Raw genomic sequence first — 23,734 nt, forward strand, 5'->3', positions numbered from 1 at the left:
ATATAACTTGATGCACATCATATTATGCAATCACTGTTTAGTTTCATTAATATTTCGAAATAATTTTTGAAAAACGAATGTTTTTTTTTTTTTAAGTGAGCAACTTTGAGTAAAACTCTCCTACCTCCATTATACACACACAGGTTGATAATCAACCACAGTGCAGGTTTCCTCGCAATATTTTCCTACATCAGAAGTGGTGGTTAAATAATTGTTATACATGAGTTAGATTTGTATACATTCATGTATGGTATGTATTCATGTGACATAAGTTGGATTCGAACTGGGACCTTTCGGTTCACGAGCGGGCGTCCTAACCATTACACCACTTTAAGACGTCGTCATTTCTTTTTTTTTTCACCTTTGTCATTCCTGAATATTTGATTTTGTTTTCCCTTTATGCTATCAAATATTAACCTGAGAACGTGCAACCTGGTGGATATTAAGGCGACAACTATTTAATCAGCTCGAAAAATAGTTCATTTTGTATGCAACTTTTTCAGAGTTATCAGATTTGATATGTTATTGTAAAACAGTTATACCAATTCAAATCTTACAATAATGGATAATATACATACTATAATAAAACTATAAGTGAGCTATGTACATAGGATAAAAATAATAAGGTCTTTATTTGGGAATAAAGACCCACATAATATAAACATAACCTACTTACAGTTTTATTATATGTAATAAAGACCCACCATAACTAACGGATGGATTGTAATGAAAATTTAGTACATGGGTGGAATATAACCTGAAATAACACATAGGGTACGTTTAATCCCGTAATTCCCACAGGTGCGAAGCCCCAGGGCGCAGCTAGTTTCATTATATTTTGATACATTTATTTGTGTACGTCTTTTGAATTAAGAAACGGAAAGAAGACATTATACACACTATACCAGTTACACATCATCATCCGTAACGGTTTCAACTCTTAAGAGTTAAGAAACTCATAGGCTACATTTAGCAATTAGTGGAATTGAGATTCAAAAGTGATAGATATCGCCCATCGCATGTGAGAACAATCTCCAGTTTATGGCCTCCTTGAAAATACAAAACAAAAAATATATTTAAGCATCAAATACATTAAATGTAAGTCGAGTGCACTGATTGTGAAATAGCTGCCATCGATTCATAGTCCCGCGGGCGACAAATGAAATATTACTACACGTGTTCATTTAACCACACATCAACCCGCACAAATTCATTCCGAATTCGCCCTTATTACCGCTGAATATAGATCAGTGTGTGCTTTTTATGAAGCCGAATTATACATTTCAGGTACATTAGTTACTGGGTCACTGGATTCCCGATTCGGTCATGTCAGGAGTAATTATGATGCCAACTAGTATGCCGAAATTTCTGGTTGCATATTTGTGTTGATAACATTATGGTCACTTAGGGTGAGTTGCACCCGTCAACTTTAACTTATGCAGCAAAACTTAAAGTGTGTCATTTTGTCTAAACGTCAGGGGTGAGCAAGTTAAAATCAACGTCTTTGAAGTCCTGTCCCTATGTATGCTTAGATATTAAGAATTGTGCAACAGATGTTGATACTGGTTTTTTAAACATATAGAGTGATTCGAGAGGAAGGTTTAGGTGTATTATTAATTATGGTTTCAACCGAGCAAAGCCGGAACGGGTTAGCAGCCCGTCCAGGCTTTGCTCGGTTGAAAAGTTTGTTATAAAGCGTTAACAATCTATACCATTATTATAAAGAGGTAAGCGTTTGTGAGTATGTGAGTTTAAGGCGGTAAAAGGTATATTACATGACAGTATGACATTACAACAAATATATTAAAGAATTGTGCTCCTATTATTGCACCAGTACTTAGCCACATAGTAAATTTATCTTTTTCTGAAGGAGTATTTCCGGATCGTTTAAAGGTGTCTATTATAAAGCCTATTTTCAAAAAAGGTGACAAAAATTATATTGAAAATTATAGACAAATTGCTTTAATTTCTATTTTTTCAAAGGTATTTGAAAGGGCAATGCACATCCGTATATCATCCTTCCTTGACAGAAATAATATATTATGTCCAGAGCAAAACGGTTTCCAAAAGGGCAAATCAACTACTTTAGCAGCATTTAATCTAATAAATAAAGTAACGGAAAACATAAGTATAAGAAACCCTACCGCTGTTACGCTATTTGACATGTCGAAAGCTTTCGACCTAGTCTGTCATGAAATACTTCTGAGCAAATGTGAGATCAATGGTATTCGGGGAAAACCACTAGATTGGCTGAGATCTTATTTATCAGGACGAATTCAGTATGTAGAAATTACAAAAATTGATGAAAATAACGAAGAAATTCGGTATAAATCACAAAACCAAATTAATAAACAAGGCGTGCCGCAGGGTAGTATACTAGGGCCACTACTCTTTCTAATCTATATTAACGATCTGCCTAACGTGACAGAACATGAATGCTCGCTGTTCGCAGATGATGTGGCTTTAGTAGTATCGTGCTCTAATAAAGAATCTTATAATAAGGACATAAACGAAGCTATATCAGACATTGCGAAATGGCTGAAAGCTAATAATCTTAATAATCTTAATACATCTAAAACGAAGTATCTGCAATTCCATAATAGAGGTGGTAAAGGACAAACTTTAACTTTGACTATTAATAATGAAGCAATTGACGAAGTAGATCATGCAGTATTTCTCGGGATAACTATGGACAAGTGTTGTACATGGAAACAGCACATAGATAAAATTTGCTTAAAATTAAATCGTTTTGTGTATGTCTTAAGACGTCTTACTATGATAACTGACCAAAAAACAGCACTGCATGCCTACCACGGATATGTTGCTTCCAATCTACGATATGGAATTCTGTTGTGGGGTAATTCGGTAGATATACAGAGGCTCTTTCTTATCCAGAGGAAGTGTGTTAGAGCAATTTGTAACGTTCCTCCTCTCACCAGTTGCAAAACACTCTTTAAAGAACTTAAACTTCTGACTCTTTCTGGCCTATATATCTATGAAACTTGCGTCTTTGTTAAAAACAATATGCACCTGTTCAGGAAACGAGGCGATCATTGTAATAATAACTGCAGATATCCGAACCGCTTATTGTTGCCCGCTAGTAGATCTATGATATGTTCTAGAGGTTGTTATGCTATGTGTGCTAAAATATACAATAACGTTCCTGATGAACTTAAAGAACTACCTCTAAGATTGTTTAAAAGAAAATTCCAGGATTGGCTAATAGAAAAAAGTTTTTATAACATTAATGAATTCCTAGAACCAAATTACAATTAGTCATTCAATTTATTCAAATAATATAATTTAATTTTGCTGTTTGTATTGATTATTGACATTTATATATTTTTTTTTGTTTGACATATGTTACGCTTAGACATCAGTTCTACATCCTGAAAAATTAAAATCATATTTAAATTGACTTTGTAATTGTAAGTAATAACTTTGACTCATGTAATGCATATAAATAATTTTACTTTTTGCATGCCAGAAACGGCTAAGTGTGCGAACTAAAATTTATGTATTTCACCTCATGTACCACATTTAAGCAAATAAATTTCATTCATTCATTCATTCATTCATTCATTCATTCATTCATTCATTCATATTATCCAAGATTACTATACACTATATTTTATCTCAAAATTCCCAAGGCAGTGATGCCCCGCGCAACATCTAGTAACCCATAAAATACGTTTTATCTTTGACCAATCGATGTCTGGGGTTAAGACCCCGGGTAACAGAATAGGTGTTAGCACCTTTGACTGCGTTGTTATTTCAACAGTTTCCACTTAATTGATAAATCCAGAGTGATGCAGAATTGATACAAGCATAATGGATGTTCAAACCGAAATTTGACGTAAATCCGAAGACTTGCAATCTCGAGTCCGTAATATCGGAAATATTGACAGCAATGTACCGTGAATGCAACCCTGCATTTTACGTCAAAATCAGAATGCACTGTGTATTGCAGGATTTGCACGGTGTTTATTGAATGTAATACGGTTCGTTTTATTACTGTGTGAAGATTTGTGAATAGAAATTGTAGCTGGATTTTAATACAACTTATACGTTCAGAGAAAAGAAAATATATCACTTGACATTTCGGATTTTCGCTTAACTTTCGCGCAACCATGTGCTCTGAAGGCCTACCATGAAACATACAAACACGTACCCAGGACATTACAAACGTCCACATGCTGTCTCTTTTTCGCATACCGTGTACGCATCGCGTTAAAAAGAGAGTGAACTTGTGGACGTAATGACGTGCTACGTGTTTTATGTTTCATGGTAACCCCTCTGATAATTAGCAGCCGAGGAAGTAACCGAAAAATTGCTCAACAAGAAAGAGAAGAAATGTTTATATGCCGCACAATAACCGCTGGCCTAAACACTGCAGTATTTAGGATTTTACAAGAAATTCCTCACTTTAACTAAATTGTACTGCAGGAACTAGCAAACTAAATTAGAAAACTGGAGCGAACTAAATTGTTCTTCTAAATGTATTCTGTACTTAGCCTGAAATTGTGCAGGTGTATATTAACTTTAAAATAAGCAAGCACCTGCTTATTTAATCTCCTAATCTGTCTAAGATTTCACAAAGTATCAAGTTCGTTTCTGAGTTTCAATTTATATAGAACTAGCCTTTGCCTGCGTCTTCGGTCGCGTGAATTTCCCTAAAAAGTAATTTGGGGGTAGATTTAAAAAAATAGCCTATGTTTGAAAGTCTTTAACTACATAGTAACAGCAAACATGGTGAGCCATAAAATTTTTTCGAGATAAAAAAATGCAAAGCGCCTTCGCCACAGCGCAGACGCGTAGATAATACTTATGTATTGGTATTTTGGTAGTTCTATAAACATTGTACAATAAAACGTCTGGTACCAAATGTTTTTCTTCTTCATAGTCGTATTCGCCACGGCTGAGGGTCTTTGTCATTACGTGGAATTAAATATATACAACTAGCGGTCCGTCCCAACTTCGCTCGGGTAAAACAAACAAATTATATATCTAAACCTGCCTCAGGACTCACACTATCTATTGGTGAAAACCACATGAAAATCCGTGCAGTAGTTTTTGAGTTTATCGCGAACAGACAGACAGACAGACAGACGCGGCAGTGGACTTTGTTTTATGATTCGTAAGGATTACTGTCTTGGTACTATTAATGGAGTGTTGAATGGTCATTACTCAATGGATCACCACCGCTACCACTGGTACCAAATGTAGGTACTCAGGTACGTTTCCATTTCCAAAATTAACTTATTCGTTCAGCGTTCCAAAACAAAGTTTGTGTGAGATTTCTACTTACGAATATGAAACATAGACAAAATATAGACAGAACAGACTAAATAAAATAATGGCTTATGCAAATAGTACGTACATACAATACGACCGGTTATCTATTACGGTGCTAGTTATTTATACTATTACTCATCCTCGTGTGTATTTTCGGCTGTGAATCCCGAAGGCCATTTTTTATTCTTTTATATATTTTTATCTATTGTGTATTTTGTTATTGAATATTAAACACACATTTAAAAAATATCTAAAATAAACTAGAACTAATTAAACAATAAAATTCAAATTTATTTTGAATATTCGATTCTGATTTTATGAACGGCCTGCCCGAATCAAAATCCGTTGCGTAGTTTTCAAGATTTAAGCATATATAGGGACAGACAGACAGCGAGAAGCTAATTTGTTTAATACTATTGGTGACGGAGTCGCCATCTATTCCTTATTTATGTTATTTTTTTAATTTTATGGACCGCTAGCGCCACTGATTTTATTCGGCATTCATTAGGATTCTGCTGGAATTTGACAGATGTCACTTTTCGCGGCAAAAGGTCGCTGCGTGGGAGAACACCCGCCATTTTTTCTATATTCTATTCGCTTGAATATTTCGCGCCGCATCGAGCTCCAATAGCTCTCTTTAATATTGTTATAATTTCGCATATTTTGTCATATATGTGAGTCGTACGGCATCTCCATGTCCCTTTTGTGAAGTGGTGTGTGAAATTTTGGATCATACATGGACATGACATGGAGTCTGAACTTTACCCAAGTGCCGGTACATCATTTAACAGACCGAGATAGCAGTAACCAGAAGACAGCAGCTTATCTTGACGAGGATCTCGAGAAGGAAGGCAGATCTGAAGGTCAGTGCTAGATATTTTTTGTTTGTTCTAGTGGTCCGTTCTCTCACCAATTTCCCTCCGCCCAATAATGCCTTTCGTCTAATATTTAATCCCGTGACAATCACAGGTAGGACTATTTACACGTCCTACCAACTATATAACGATAACGATACTTATGTTGTCTGTTCACTAAGTTAGCTCTATGACCTACATACGTCTAGAGTTATCGCGCACATAGGTCAACCAGCGTCTAATCCGCGCTGTTCTAGTATGTCACTATTTCCTCTTAGAACGAAGAGAAGTTATTATTTAAGCACACGCTTGTCGCTGACGGGTTTAGAGCGGGCGTGAGTTTTAAGCGGATAGCGAAATTCATTGTTTAAAATTTTCTTTGCAATATCTTTATTGTACAACCAGCGCACAGTTCCGAAATAGCTCCGGTATATCTATACTTAGGTACTAATGTTATAAATGCGAAAGTCTGTCTGTCTCTCTATTCCGCTTTCTCGGCTAAACCGCTGGACCAAATTTGATGAAATTTGCTATGCATATAATTGTGTATATAATGTGTGTATGTAATATGTTAAAGACTTTTTCCAAAAATCATCCCCCAATTGACTATAATAAGGGATGAAAGTTTGTATGAAAATCGTCTGTTCCGCTTTCGCAGATAAATTCACGCGTGCGAAGCTGCGGTCAAGAGCTAGTACGTAATAAATTATACACCTAAACCTTACTCAGGGATTACATTATTTTTTGATGAAAACCGCATGAAAATTTGTAACAGACAGACGCGGCAGAGGGCATATGTAAGGCTAAGAACATATCCTAAAATTACACACCCAATACAAATGTAAATATACAATGACGAACTTATGTAAATACTTATTACATACATATTACTTATATAGTACTTACCCTTTTGTGATGGAATTAAGACAAATGGTATGTTGAATGTGTGAAATCTACAAGCAGTTGAAATATGGAAATAATTTATCTTTGGACAAATTACTAACTAAAAAACTTATCTTTGCAAACAAAATCAAGTATAATTATGTCAGTAAAAATTAATGTAATATACCTTTTTAAAAACCGCAAGAAAAATTAAGACTAACAAAATAAGCGCTAGATTTCAGTAAAACCATAAATTTGTTAATAAAAGCAGTATAAGAAGAATCGGTGAATAATAAAAAGATAGCGCCTGAATAAAAATTACAGCATAATATATTTCCCTCTTCCAACTATTTGCATTTTAAAATATTATGTAGTGAACACCAACGACTTCTTTCATGTTTTAGCACAATATGCGTAGAAAATACGAAATGTTAACGTTTAAATTCGAACATAGCTGAAAGAGATGTAATTATATATTATGAGTGTTACACTATAAACTTTGACGTTAACTTTAATCTGTCATTTTGTCTAAATGTCAGCCGCGCACAGGTCAACGTTAAAAAAGGGCAATCACCCTAACAGTGGTCGCACCAGTCAACTATTGATGTTAATCCCAATCAATGCGCAGCCGCCGATAAGACTATTAATTATTAGTGATGAATAAATTAATGCAAAATTTCGAATTTGAATAAAATAATTTTGAGGTCACATTTTTATAACCTCAATAGCAATTATTAGTGCGAAAGGATTTGTCTGTCACTTTTTTAGGGCAAAATCGTTGGGCCGATTCCAATGAAATTTGAAATATATATTGTTAATGATCCGAAGTTAATTACAGCGGACGGAGCTGCGGACAGCTGCTTGTACGATATTTTTAAATAGTACAGAATTCATAAGCAGCCCAAACCCTTACATTTTGGTAAAATTCTAAAAAAAAACATTATTTTTTTACAATTACAAGCGCTTTTGTGAATGAATGAATGAATGAATGAATGAATGAATGAATGAATGAATGAATGAATGAATGAATATTAACACACAATTCAAAAAGGTCATAGCTCAGCGAATTTCTTTACACACGACTGAGATGAACAAAGCACTGGTTTTCTGCTATAAATAAATAGTGAAGTAAATATATATTTTTTGTACAAAAGTACAAAGGGATATCTATCTAAACTCATTTCTCCGGAGATATAAGCTTATAAACGTAATACTCTAATATAACGGAAATACTCGAAGGAAACATTCGGCAATTCTATTATAGACGTTTTATATTTATAACTAGCGGCTCGTCCCTGCTTCGCTTGGCTTAAAACATAATAAATTATAAACCTAAACCTTTCCCAGGCATCACACTATCTATTGCTGTTAACCAAATGAAAATCCGTGTAGTCGTAGCAGACAAACATACAGATGCGGCAGTCCACTGTCGAATTGCTTTGCTTTATAATATGTAAGAATAAAGATATTAGGAGGGTACTTAAATAATGAAATTAATAGTATTATATGTGTTCAACGTGCAATTTGTTATTAATGGTATCCATTGAAATAGTGTGGCAAAATACAATAAATTATTAACTATAGATAGATCATACTAAGACGATTTGCACTAGTCAACTTTAACGGTGACTTTAAATGCGCGCCGCTGGCGTTTAATCAAACTAACGTACTTTGCGTTTTTCTGCGCAGGTTAAATATAATAAATTTAATAATGTCATGGTTGACTGGTGTAACACACTTGACGCGATGTGTAAAATTTCTTCTCTAATCTATAGTATACTTTTGTTTATTAAATTTAAGGAATAATTATTGTATGTAAGTATATGATCAAATATAAAAAACGGAAACATACAAGAAAAATTAATGAAGTATTAATATACAATTCATACAATACAAATTAAAATAGAAACTAAAAGAAGTCGGAGAGTTTGTTTTCCAGCGATAAATACTCCTGTAATACAAGTGCATTCCCGTCCAATAAGCGACAAGAACTTGAAAAATGTTCTATGTTTACAAGGTTTCTTGGGGGTTATTGGTTTATACGTTACTTTAGTAAAAATCAGAACGCGGTAAGTGAATTTATGTTTAATGGTATTTTCTTTATGGTTACCCGAAATATAAAAAAAATGTTTTAAATATTTAAACGAATAACGGGAGTTGTACATAAGCGTTCCGTTTTTTTTACATGAAATCATGATATGAACTCAGCGATTTAAACGATTTTAAAGCTCCACCGTTGGAAATAAATGAATAACATTAAAGGTCGATGTAATTGCTATAGATATAGGTAGGTACTATAACTATTAAACGAATTTAGATAATATTATAATGTTATTGTAAATTCACAGTCATCATGTGATTTTTTATACATTGTTTATATACATAATTATATGAAGTAGATATGTCATGCTATCTCAAAGTTAGGCACTGTAGCGTGCCAAACTATGTTTTTCCGTCAACTCGTTATCGTGAAGATTATGTATATGCATACGTATCACGTTCTCGTTGAGGCACAGTTTCGAAAATAACGCACCTGGACTCCCTATAGCAAAGGAAATTACTGGCAAGCAATGAAATGAAAGCTCAGCCATTTACCAAGTTATGCGCTAAAGCAAAATCCCACACTGTCATCTGCGGAGTCCAGTCGACCGGATATTGCATGCTTGTCGTCTTGCGAACAAGTGTTTAAGGAAGGAAATAAACATATTTAATGCTAGTGCAGACCGAATGCGTAGTGACGCAACACTACGCACTCGGTACCATTATATTATAGCCCGGGGCTTGGCCCGTGTGAGTTTCCCACAGGAACATTTATTTTTCCGGGATAAATGGTACCCTATGTCCTTTACCCTAACTCAAACTACATGTACTTACTTATGTCAAATGTAAAGAACATTGGTTGAGTAGATTAAGCGTGAAGAGGTAACAAACAAACAAACTTACTTTCGTATTTATAATTTTAATTAGGATAGGATAATATAAATTATTACATGAAGCGCTTGCGTGCACGCATACGATAAGTAGCCACCCACAATTCCATACAATATACGCACCGTCACGCATTGATCTACATGGCCTTTACACTTGCGCGCTGTTTGATAACTATTACGTTATTAAAAATTACATTTAATTGATTTTATTTCGTTTTATAAAGAGACTGGGATGTCCTGGAAGTGTTTGAAGGTACTTAATAAGATTTTATTTTTTTCTATCTTTTAAAAAGATTATTATGTCCAATTTGTTCTGCGGTGTATACGTAACTTCTATCATTGTTCTATGAATTAAATTCTATCAAGTTATCGAGTCATAACAAGGAAGCATCTAAAAAATTGAATTTATTTGTATTAGAATTGGAGCTCCAATATTTAATCCCAAACAATATTTAATGTACTCTTTCACAGCCGCTCGAAGTATATTTCATTCGCTCAAACAGAATTCCTAGAAATCCCACGGGATACAAATACAACCGCTAATACCTAGATAAAGTTTATGAGATGTTTTCCAGCAATTTTCGGATATAAACAGATGGGTCAAGGTCAGAGGTCAGGAAAGGGTTGGAACTTTTTCCCTGAGGTAACCCAGGAGGGCACAGAAATATGCTTAGCCGTCGTTAAAAGGATATTTATGACTTCACAGTTGTTAGAAGGTGGAATTATAACAAAATTAATAATAAAGCTAGCAAGTTCTCGCATTCCCAAATGCCAGTAGTTTGTAGCTTTTTGAGAAATACTATATGATATGAAATTTGAACTGAAAAAGTGTCTAAGATCTAGTTTCTAAATGCATGACGACTTGTTAATATAATAAGGCTGTGGCACGACGTTTAAAAAACTTTGGAGGCTTTAGGAGGCTTAGGAAAAAGGGAAAATTGGCCTCTTGCCTGACGTCAATCCTTCTTGGGAATGCTTTGTTGTCGGTCAGCTGTAAGGGCTATGTTCTCGTACGATATCTACGGGAAAATATGGAGTGTCCTTTTTAAGGCGTGAATCAAGTCCCGCTCATTTCAGCACAAACAATAATTGCTTGTATTAGAGACATGAATCTCTATTTCTTTTTAAATGGATTTGTGGATATGTTACATGCTTTTTAACTTATTTTTGTAAATAATAATGAAATGATAAAATTCTGGATTCGAGCGGGGATTGAACCAGCGCCCCTGTCTATCCGGAAGACAGTGCTTTTGACCACTGAGCTATCGAACACCATGCAGTTCGGCTGAATTAATTAATCTCTTGCGTTTTACGCCGACGTACAGTATTTTCATTAGAGAGTAGAGTAGCTACTCTTCTAATCAACATACCCATATCTATTACTTGTTTATTGAAGTGAAAAAGAATATGAAAAATGTGGTAAAAAAATAGATATATACAGGTGTATTATAAATAAACCCCGTGCACATATGAAACGGTGAGATAAGGTCCTTGAGTAGATCCTCTATGTGAAGTTTCAAGTAAATATTAACATTTCTGTTTTATTTGCGCCTGAATCTTACTTGTTTACGTATGGGAATTTATTATCACATATATCGAATTCATAGTTGCTTTTATCCTTTAACAAAAACAATATTTCCAGGTGGTTGTGTCATTGCTAAGTAATTTATATGCGTTTAAAAAAATACCTTTCCATTTTGTATAACAATGAAAAGGTTATTCCAAGAAGCGATCGAGAGAATGAGCGAATATTTTCATATTGAATTTTTTATTAAACATTGCGGAGACAGAGTTCTTATGAAGATAGTTCTAAGCGGAATAAAGTGGTTTAATATCTGCATTTGTAACTGGTGCAGTGGAAATACTTCTGATATGTGGAGTTTCTGTGAGAATAAATAAAGCTCCGGTTTTATTTTAATTAATTTTCGTTATATGTTGTATAAGAGATAATTAAAGAAAAATTAATGTATACGAAACTAGCTTCGCCCCGGGGCTTTGCTGCCGTGGGAATTTCGGGATGTATAGTACCCTATGTATTATTCCAGGTTATATTCTACCCGTTTACCAAATTTCATAACAATCGGTCTAGTAGATTTTGCGTGTAATAAACAAACATACATACACATCCTCACAATTTTTCGCATTTATAATGTCAGTTGGATAGGTCAAAGAATGGAGTGTGCATGAGGAGACCTACAGCAGTGGTTGGTGATTGTGACGATGGTTGAAAAAGAAGAAGTTCTATGTATCGATTTTATGGCGGACCATGTGCTCCAACATGGAACAGCTAAGGAATAATAATAATCATTGAACATGAACAGTTACTGCAAATAAATTTTTAGTTATAATTATCTGATTGTTTCGATTGAATCCCATTAATAAATACATATAATAAAATTGAAGAGAGGCCAAATTTGTACATTGGACATTTTTTAAAAGTCTTCATGAAATACCTATACTTAGTTACTGATATAGAAGAGGAAAATATAGTTTTGGAATTTTTTGTCTGTCTGTCTGTCTGAATGCGCATCACTCGAAATCTACTGGACCGATTTGCTTGAAATTTGGTATGTAGGTACCTTATATACCGGGTTAACATCTTAGATACATTTCATCCCGGTAAATGGTCAGGTTCCCGTAGGATAATTAAGAAATTAATTATGAATAAAAAAATCCTCGGAATCCCGGGTTGACATCTTATAGAAATTTCATCCCGGAAAATGAGGAGGGTCCTGTAGGAAAATTAGATACATTTCATCCCGGTAAAAGAGGAGGGTCCTGTAGGAAAATTAAAATAACAATCTACGGAGCCGATTTACTTTAAAATTTTGTAGAAAGGTGTAAACAGAATATAAACAAATTGTTTTTATCGATGAAAGTCTGATAAATATAATTAGAAGGTCAATTTTCAATTTAATTTTGTTATATTTTAGTTTTGAACAAGATAGTAGTAGTAGAGATAACAGATGGCGCCACCAAGACTTTTAAAATGCGTAATGGTTTCGCTCAGACAAAAATATATATTGTACTTCCAAATTTAATCACTAGATGGCGCCACTAAAACTTTTAAATCTCTAAATCACGCTATGGTTTATATTATTATGTTTATATGGTTTATATATATATATATATATATATGTCTCTCTCAAAAATCCATACTAATATTATAAAGAGGTAAGCGTTTGTGAGTTTGTATGTTTGAGGCGGGTAATCACCGGAGCTACCGAACCGATTTCAAAAATTATTTCACTATTAGAAATCTACAATATCAGAGATTGTTATAGGCATTGTTTTGGCCCTACCGTTGATTATACACATGCACACGATGTACTACAAAAATATAGGTTTTAAGTAGATCCGTAAAAAAGTCCGCGACACAATACTATCTTTTATAATTAAGTATCTATAAGGCATTTGATATGTAAAAAGACATTGTAAATTAAAAAGAGCATTTTTACTATTTTAAATTACCTACACAAGCATAATAATCCTTACGGTTAAACGTATTGAATAAGTATTGAGATTACTTCATCATCAAGAGAATTTCACGTAGATAAAATTTGCCCTTTACAGCACATAAATTGCATTAATAGATTCTGAAATATCGTGAAATTAAAAAATACGCACGCTAAATTATTTGAAGTAGGTACCTAGATATTTTTATATTGTTGAACACGGCACGCGGCGACGGCGGCTCGCGGTGTAAACGCAGAGCGCGGTCACAGCCCGCAACGAAATCGTAAGATTTTTACTTGATACTTTGTGCACAAGGTAATTTTATTTATTTTCGTTGTATTCATGCAAAAATTGTTATCAGTTGTCAGAACGACATTCTCTGTATACTTTCTTTAATTCTACAATACAATACAAAATATATTTATTGCCCATAAAAACAATAACAGTATTGTGCATACATTATGGACCAATGGTGGGCTTATTGCTAAGCAATCTCTTCCATACAGACTTTATGTAGTGAAAGAGGATAAACAGAAGAGGGTAGGCGCATTGTGGGCGCATTATGTATTAATAAATAAGTATATAAAACTCTTCCGTTACTGAGTGACTGACTGACTGACAGACAACGTACACCCGAAACTGCTGGGCGGGAAGCTGAAATTTGGCATGTAGGTGAGTGTAGGTGCATGAGCACTAAGAGAGGATTTTTGGAAATTCTACCCCGAAGGGGGAGAAAGAGGTGAAAAACTGTAAATATGAAAGTTCTACACCGTTGATGTAGGCAAAGTAATGAATACGTGATTCAGATATTTCTGAAAATTAACCCTCAACTCCTTCAAAAGGAGCGTGAAAGATTGTATGGGACTTAATACTATTTTCAAGATGAAACGATGAAAATTGGCACATATACAAAAAAAATAATTTACTTTTGTGGTTAATAAAAAATCGGGACATAAAACGTCTTGGAAAATGGGACGGCACACGTTTCAGAAAGCGGGAGTGGGAGTCGGAGCGGGAAATGGAAAGGAGACACGTAATGGGAAACGGAACGGGACACATTGCAAAAAACATGATGGCACTATATGTAGGAAACGGTACGAGATATCGACATTACATAGCAGGAAGCGGGATTGGACAAGTTTGCGGGACGAGACACGCAGCGGGAAACAGGAAATTGAACTAAAGATGAGAATAAAATGCGAATTTTAATCATATATGTTTACCAGTCTTACAGTGTACGCGATATAAAAATTACTGAGATTTTGCTATAAAATTCACGCGGGCGAAGCCGCGGGCAAAAGCTTGTTGTTATATAAATGCGAATGAAGCATAAGATCTAAAACACTCCACGTCCAGACGTAGCTTAATGCTTATTCTTTTTTACGTATTAAGGATTTTCTAACACAGTGGCCATTCACGAGAACGATTGATCTTGACACGGGAAAAAAACCATCCTATTTTCAATTCGTTAGTAATCTTCTTTGTTCATTTACAAATTCTAGTACTTCTTAATTGCTTTTTCTCTTTGTCCATTTTATTTTCTACATTCTTCTCTAGCATATAATTAAAATTCAGTATTTTGCATATCAAATCAGTAGTTCCCAAGATTAGCGACGACAAACAAACAGTCAGCCAACCTTCATATTTGATTAATGTAATACGATAGATATACTCACACAAAACGTGCCAAAATGTTCTTCATTCCGATCTCCAGTAATGAGCTATTAGAAGCATGGGCGTGTGACGAATGACATCACATCTTCAGTGCTTATGTGGGGATTAAGTGGCGCTCGGCTGGATATATGAAGTATCCCGGGTGATTCATGCTGGCACGTTTGCTTAGCGCCATTACTACAGGTTCTCGATCGTGTTTTTCACTTTGTTTTTTTACGAGTCTTAATAAACAACCTGCACAGAAATTCATTGGAAATTGATCAAATATTATTATTTTTAATATGTTCAATGATTTTTTTGACACACTTGCAATGCTATTTGATGAGATCTCTCTGGCAACCAAGCTTGTGTAAACAATGACATTTTTGTAAAAAAAAAAAAAACTTACCTATTTAATCACTACATAGTACAAAACAAAGTAGCTTCACGATGTCTGTCCCTATGTATTCTTAGATCTTTGAAACTACGTAACGGATATTGATGCGGTTTTTTTTAAAAAGATAGTGTGATTTCTGATGAAGTTTTAGGTGTATAATTTATTATGGTTTTACCCGAGCGAAGCCGGGACATGCCACTAGTAAATATTATTATACGTGCAATTGTTAATTGACGTCTTTAGAGAAAAGGCGTTTCTTCTTCACCCGCACTAGTTGTTGCGCCGCTTCTTCGTCATCCGCGCTTTACTACTGCGGAAGTGGACAGTACAAGTAATTCTTTGACGTTAATAAGTGAAGTATATCATACTAAATTGAATTTTCGATATGACATGAATAATTTAGCACCCGTGCGATGCCGGGGCGGGTCGCTAGTATTCGATAAGAAGAAGTACTCTATGATAAACTGCACACGGTCTTTACTATTTGTCCCTACTGCAAATTTAGGTAAGAAAACATTCGTAGTAACTCACGCATGACAATTTTTATGAGGCAACTTATCATCTTCGGCAGAGCCATTTCTCTGAATGTTTCACCTCGTTACGCTGATGCTTGGATTCCTTTGGATGGTTATCCCGTCTTCAAATATGAAAATTTCGTACACTTTTTCATATTTGCTATATTTTAGAATTTACTTTTTGTCATTATACCTTAAGTTGACAATGAGATAGGTATTTAATAATACATATTGAGTACTAGCTGATACCCGCGACTTCGTTCGCGTGTCCGAACAATTTTTGGCAAGGAGGCAGATTACGAACAAAATACCAATTTATCAATGTAAAATAAAAAAGAGTAATTTTTTCTAAATGAAGAAAGCAAGATGGATAATAGGCGCAAAGAAATACCTGAAAACAAATCCATTTATTAAAAACCATTTCATTGTCATTTCAATATTAAATACTCAATCAAAAGCAAATTATTTTTTCCAAAACACTGAAATACGATAGATTATTATATAAACCCGAATCCGACATGATAAAAAGCCATTAATTTTCAACTTATTTTCGCGCTAAAACAAAATAATTTACATTTCGAATAAATTTGTTTTCGGTGGAACTCACGTGTAGGGAGTTCACACTGCACGAATCAGATTATTGCCAGAAGATTTTCTTTCCTAAAAATATTATGTAATTATGATGAAAGTTTGTAAGTGTATATATGGCCGTCCAAGCCAATATGGACCTTATGGCGCCCGACACCTGCGCAATTATTGCCGTTAGGTATTTTTTAAGAGACCTAAGTGCCAGCCGCTGCGTAACTCGTATTGAACTCCTTCATGCAAAATGTACTTAACGGATTTTCATTCTGTATCCTGTTATTTCCATACAAATAATCGATCGAAACACTCCAATCGCTTATTTATTGACGTAAGTACCTATGTGGCTAAGAAAAACTCATTTTTTACAAGCTCTTATTTAGTTTCACGTGTCCCGTTGTAATCAAATCTTGCATGTTAGATTTCTCCTACTTCCAGTTGATCTACAGAGTTGAAATTTCCCACGTCGCTTGAGTTTCCATGATAATGCATTGTTATTATGGTTGATATTATAAACCTAGCCTAATATGAACATTACACCAGTTTTATTGGAAAACAGCAGCGTTCGTTACATCAGCATTAAAATGCAAATGTATTCAAATATAAATCACAAACCCGAAATATTTTACTGCACACAGAAATTCGGTTATATACATGACTGGAAGATAATCGTGCAATAATTATGTGTATGTTTACATAATTTGTACTAAACTGCCGTCACACTGAAAACTAAAACACATTTGATTTTTTGTATCGGAATATTATTGTCCCTCCGGAACGATCGGCCTGTTCCCTATAGTCTACTTATTCAAACGGTTTAGGTACTTGTGTTGCCGCTCCATAGTCGACAATCGATTGTTAATCGATAGACTATCGATTGTTCTATCAACGGTATCGAGCCTTTTCGAATGAAAGCTATCGATAGTAAAACTATCGATAGTTCGACAACACTACGGTCTACTTTACAAGTTGGTTACTTCTCCAAATAGTCTAATACATTATATGTTACAAAACACAAAGGCATGTAGTTCCTCCCTATAAATTGGTCCTCTCTTTGTTTTGTCATATAAGGCGACTAATGAACTCATACCCTACACAACTGATAGGAAACAATAGCATTCCCAAAGAAAATTCACGCGGCGGACGATTGTCGTTCAGTACAAGATTTTTAAGTCTATTATCCCGTGCTTCGCAGCGTCACAACCTCAAATGATACTGGGAATAGATACTGGGGATAAAGCGAAGTTACAAACAAAAAAATACATCTATATAAAATATATTATTTATACAAGTTTATAAATAATATATTATAACCTATATAAATCGTGAAAAGATAAGTAACAAATTCATTTTCGGTTTTGTAATATTAGTTGGCACATGCAAATATTATCAAATCTGACAATGAATTTCCTATCTGGCAACACAGAACCGTAAATCTCGGAACATTGATCATTGACAAACACACGAATCCAACATTATCAAAGTTTATTAGCTAGACGTGATATCTCCAACTAATGGGCTGTGATAAATGGTTTTGGTATTACAGTAACATTAATTATTTCCTATGATATACTATTAATATACGCGATTGTATTGCGGTAAGCCTTATGTAAGAAACAAGATTATAATCATCCTTGCTTACTATAAATAAATATATATAAATATATATACATATAGGAATAAATCACACAGATTGAGTTAGCCCAAAAGTAAGTTCGAAACTTGTGTTTTGAACTTACTTTTGGGTACTAACTATTGGATAACTATTGAATACTAACTCAATGATACTATGCCTGTTTGTTCGTGATAAACTCCAAAACTACGGCACGGATTTTCATTCGGTTTTTACCGATTGATTGTGTGACTCCTGAGGAAAGTTTAGATGTATAATTTATTAATATTTTGCTAGTGTAAATTAAATCAGATAATTTGAAATTCTCGGCGAAAACATGTCTATTCCAGAAATGATTTTCATACAAACTTTCACCCACCAATACATCTGTTTGGGGGTTAATGTTTGAAAAAAAGACAATCTTTCTTCTTTAACTAGACGTTTCCCAAATTTTACTTGATTTTTTATCCCACTAGACTGAGGAAGGTTAAAAATTTGATGTAGTTAAAATTTAGTCAATTTCTCTAAATAAGACATGTGAAATATACGATACTATCATAGAACACAAACTAACGCCGATAATAAATAGTGTTTGAGATATTGAGTAACATTAATTATTTCCGTTTATATGGAAACGTGATATTTGGGCGATACGAGTATCGTGGTACGTATTTATACCTAGTATTTTCCATGCTTCCTATTACTATTACACATTCATTAATATATAAAGATGTATATTTAAGGATTTTCGAAAATAATGTTATTAGCCTGCAGGCATATATATTAAGAGAAGACAAAAATCGCTGAAAAATAATGTTTCTAAATTTTTTTATATAATCTAAATATTTCTTTATTTCCAATAAAAACAATTCTTGTGTGAAGAGTGAACCGAGAACGCAAATTCACGTCAAAAGCATTTTGTGATGCTGGTAATCGTTTTTTTTTTAAATCCCACTTACCACTAGCTATACCAGAGCTAGTTGCAACACGAAAATTGCTTTTCAATTTCCAAATAGCGTTATAACTTTTAGTTGGAAGTGCCGTCAAATAAAACCCACAGCCCAACGAGTCTGGTGTGTCTCGTGAGAAATCTATTTGTGAATCTTGGCTTTAGGAAAGGATTTCAAACTTTTGTCAATATTATTTTATTCTTTATGTACCTTATAGGACTCTAGACTACATATAGGCTTGGTTGCGGTAACGTTTCGCATTAATTATTTTAAAAGTGAATCTTGGATTTTATCCCTTGAGCAAATTGGTTTTTATTTGTATTTCTTCTTTATATCGTCTCGTCACGGATCATTGTCACTACTATCTCTCTTTCATTCTTGCGTGTTGCCGGTTGCTTTTGCAGATGTGATGCCCAGGCACTTACTGCGGTTTAATGCGGTTCAAATTTATCATTCCAATATGTACATACTAAACCCGTAAACAAAAAATGTTCATTAATGGTTCAGTCTAAGTCTAAGCTTAGTTCATAATAAGACGGACCATGACAAATATGTGTCTGATCTTTTAGCTATTACGGTTTTTCGATAGCTATGGCACTGTTTTACTGTTCAACTAAGTAAGTTGAACAGTAAAACAGTGCCTTTCTAAGAAAAACGTGCTCCAATTGTAAAAAGTCATGAATTAGGGAACCAAGAGCCGTGTCTTTAGTCACGGTGCGCGCCACTGAGTTACCGATGTGGCAAACTTTCTGCTCCCACGGGTAGTTGAACAACGTGGAATGAATGGGATTCTTAAACCTGTGGCGACATCTACTTCACAAACAGAAAAAAAATTTGAAAATTTTGTCCCAATACACCGCTGCACCCACACATTGGTAATATAAAGAAACTCGACCCTGAAAACAACTTCTGTATATTGGGCTCTATTCCGAGAAACTGTTTGACATGATGCCAACGGCGAAACTCCATTATCACATCTCTCGCCACCGAAGGGCTTTAGCAGAAAAGCTAGCATTTTAGCCAGAAAGGTAGCCTTTTGAAATCCTACCTAAAGCTAGCATTTTAAAAGGAACTTCCTCCTGCATACTCTGAGATTGTAGATTGTTGATTTCTTTAGAGATAGCAATAAGGAGTTCTTCAAAAAAGCGTGAAAAAATATATATTTGACACTCCTGGTGCAGAGGCTGCGCAGTCTACTTATTATAAGGTAGGCCGTATGCTTGTTTACTTGCTCAGTAGTAATAATATAGCGCTCTTTGTAGAGTATAAAATATATTGTATATCAAATACGTTAAAACATAAGTCTGGTTGAGGAGATACGTAGGAACAGACGTTAAGTGAAGTTGGCTTGACGCCACGAGCCGTGTTCCCGCGCTTTATGGGCCTTGCATGTACTTCTACAGGACATAATTCGTTGGGGATCTCATGCTCAAGATGGCTTAAATTGTTATAAACCAAGAAAACTTTCAGTTACAAAAGTCTTTTTACAATAATTTTACATGATTTTATTTAGTTTCATCTGTCTTGTCTTTCTGTCGTTCTATCTGTAGTCGAATCGTATTAGTTAAATTTCTATAGCTAGCTATACATATTGTACAATGAACAGCACATCGAGTTACCCTGCATGAATCTCTATGGCGCGGCAATAACGCCGAGTTTGCAATGAATTTAGGTAGGTTGGTGTGCTGTTGACTGTACTTTGATCCAACGAAAAATTAATTCGCTTGATTGTACTACGCTTTGATCCTACGAAAAATTAATGCGCTTTTTGATTCAACGATATGCCTGTAGTATTGTCTATTATTATCATAAGGCTTTTTATCCTTTACTTCTATTCGCACACTAGAATATATTATTACACACACTGTAATGTTTTATTCTAGTTCTATTCTAGCATGGAAACCATGAGGAAGAACCATTAAGAATAATTTGCAAATTTACACAAGCATTTAATTTCTAATTAAATACTTTCTCTTACGAAAACCCAACACATGTTCCTAATGTGTAAGTAAAGAAAACAAAAACATACCATATGTATAGCACAGAATAACAATTAAAACCGGTCTTTAAGAGACAGCGTCATTTCAAAATTAGGTACTCAGATCTTCATGAGGTGTGTTTTATGTATTTACTGCCATAGATAAATCAGCTTTAATTATTATTAGTCGCGTTTTACGAGGATATGAGTAGGACGGATATAGCACGCCGCAGCTTTTAGTGACAACGGAATATGAACTCTCGTGCCCCAGCAATATGTTTCAAATCTATATAGCAGTTACGTAAAAATTTATAATAAACTAGCTACGCCCCGGGGCTTCGCTCCCGTAGTAATTTCAGGATAAAAAGTACCTTATATGTTATTCGAGGTTATTTTCCACCCGTGTACCAAATTTCATAATATTCGGTCCAGTAGATAATGTGTGAAGAGGTAACAAAGAAACAAACTTACTTTCGCATTTATAATATTAGTTATATAATATAGTACAATATTAGTAGTGAACGCAACGCCGCATAGCCATCGTATACAAGAATCTAAAATGAAGCCTCGATCAACGCGATAAGTATCAATTTCATTTGGCCTTACAGAGTGTACTTTCTATACGTTTTATTTTACATTATTCTACTGAGAGGTACTTACCAAAACGAAATTTAATTAAATAGCAAGAAATACTACAAAGCACTCTCGTCGGCTAATTGTAAGTGGATCGACCTCCATAGAAGTCTTTGTTTAATTTTAGCCGCTTAATTTATAATAAACCTTTATGTAAAGTACGATAAGTACGGCAGCATAAGCTTATTCTACTGCGTGGGACAACATTTTAATATATAATAAATAATATATGACACTCAGCAATGGTGGTGTAATAGTTAAGACCGAACCGAGAGGTCCCAGGTTCGAATCCAACTCGTGCCATGTGAGTTTGTATACCAATCTGACTCATGTATAGTAGTTTTCATAGACCGTCTGCTTCCGATAAAGAAAAACATTGTGAGGAAATCTGTACTTTAGTCGACATACTATGTTGCCAAGTAAGTTGTTATGATTGTGTGTTTAGATTTATATTTTATTATGGTTTTATCTGACCGAAACCGGGACAAGCCGCTGGTTACATGGGTTATATTATATGTGCCATTACATGGGTTTTTATATATGCCGTTACGTTTCAGTGTCGCATATACGAGTATGTTTCTGTAACCCGAAACTGTTCGCGGCATAACAAATTAAAGTTTAATAAATGGGCTACATTAGGTATATATAAAAGCAGACAAAAACTTTTTGATTTATATGCCCAAAAACAATATAGGTTCGATACCAATTTCGTAGAATATATTAAGAGTTATTCAAAAATTTTCAAAAAAGTATGTGGGCAAACCAAATCTAATTATATTAAAAATAAAATTAATAAGGCTTTTAACAAAATGAAAGAGACCTGGAATGTTATTAATAAAGAAATTGGTAAAACAGTAGTTAAGGAAAGCATTCCAGAAATTAATTATAATAATAAAAAAAACGACTTCGAAAAAAGAAATACCTGATTTATTTGAAAATTATTTTACTAACATACCTCTAGAACTCACTTCTAATATAAATTCAAGTCCTAGTAATGTCCTAGTAATCTCTACTTAAAACTAATGTCACTGCATGTAGATCTAAATTTAAGTTTTCACACATAGAACCTAGTGACATCATTAAAACTTTTAAACAGCTAAATCTTAAAAATTCTGAAGATCATTGGGGTATGTCTGTTAGTTTGATTAAAAATATAGCGTACCTAGTTGGTAGTCTCAAAACAACATTGTACACATATACAAACATATATGTCTACTACACAAATCATAATATAAGTTGGGATTTCTCCTATCACCTTTATTAACGCCATCCATAACATAGATACGTGAAAATAAACAATAATAATGCTTCAACATACGCACGTTTTTAAATCTATACGCGCGGAGCATTGCAATATTCCCGTAATATTTGTGATTCATGAACCATTAGGCAATGGCCACGAAAAGTGCCTAAACTTTACAAGCGGAGCGGAAACCATTAATGGAATAACCATTTATTTTTGTTCAGTTTCCCAATATCTATATGTATAGGGTCAACAAAAAACACCTACAGGAATTGGCTTTGAAAATTTTTTCTGTTCAAATATTTCTGCCAGGTTTTGCGCACGAAAACTGTGACTTTAACACCAAACATGTATAGATATGCTGCAGTTATAAATGGGTTATGCGGACACATGCCAGTAGCTTGCACACTTACAAGCAAAGCAAGTTGCACGTGCTAGCTACCATCGTACCAGCTACTTTCCCATTTTTCTTGCATGTGTATCTTCGTCTAAATAACCGTGAAAAAAACCATCAAAAACCTTTTTGATGGTGAAAAAATTTGCGTCGGACATCTTTATACAATTTGATGTGATTCATTGTTTTTATTATCTACAGGCTAGAATGGTTAAAGGTGCCTTTAGGCTACGCATTAACACACTCGGAAAAAAGCAAGTTCGCTCCACAGACTCATCTCCTTTGAATGACTTTTGTAATATTCTCTCTTAGACAACAATACGAGTTTTTTAGAATATAATAAAACATATGTAATGGAAA

Source organism: Plodia interpunctella, chromosome 15 (assembly GCF_027563975.2).
Source record: "Plodia interpunctella isolate USDA-ARS_2022_Savannah chromosome 15, ilPloInte3.2, whole genome shotgun sequence".
NCBI lineage: Eukaryota > Metazoa > Arthropoda > Insecta > Lepidoptera > Pyralidae > Plodia > Plodia interpunctella.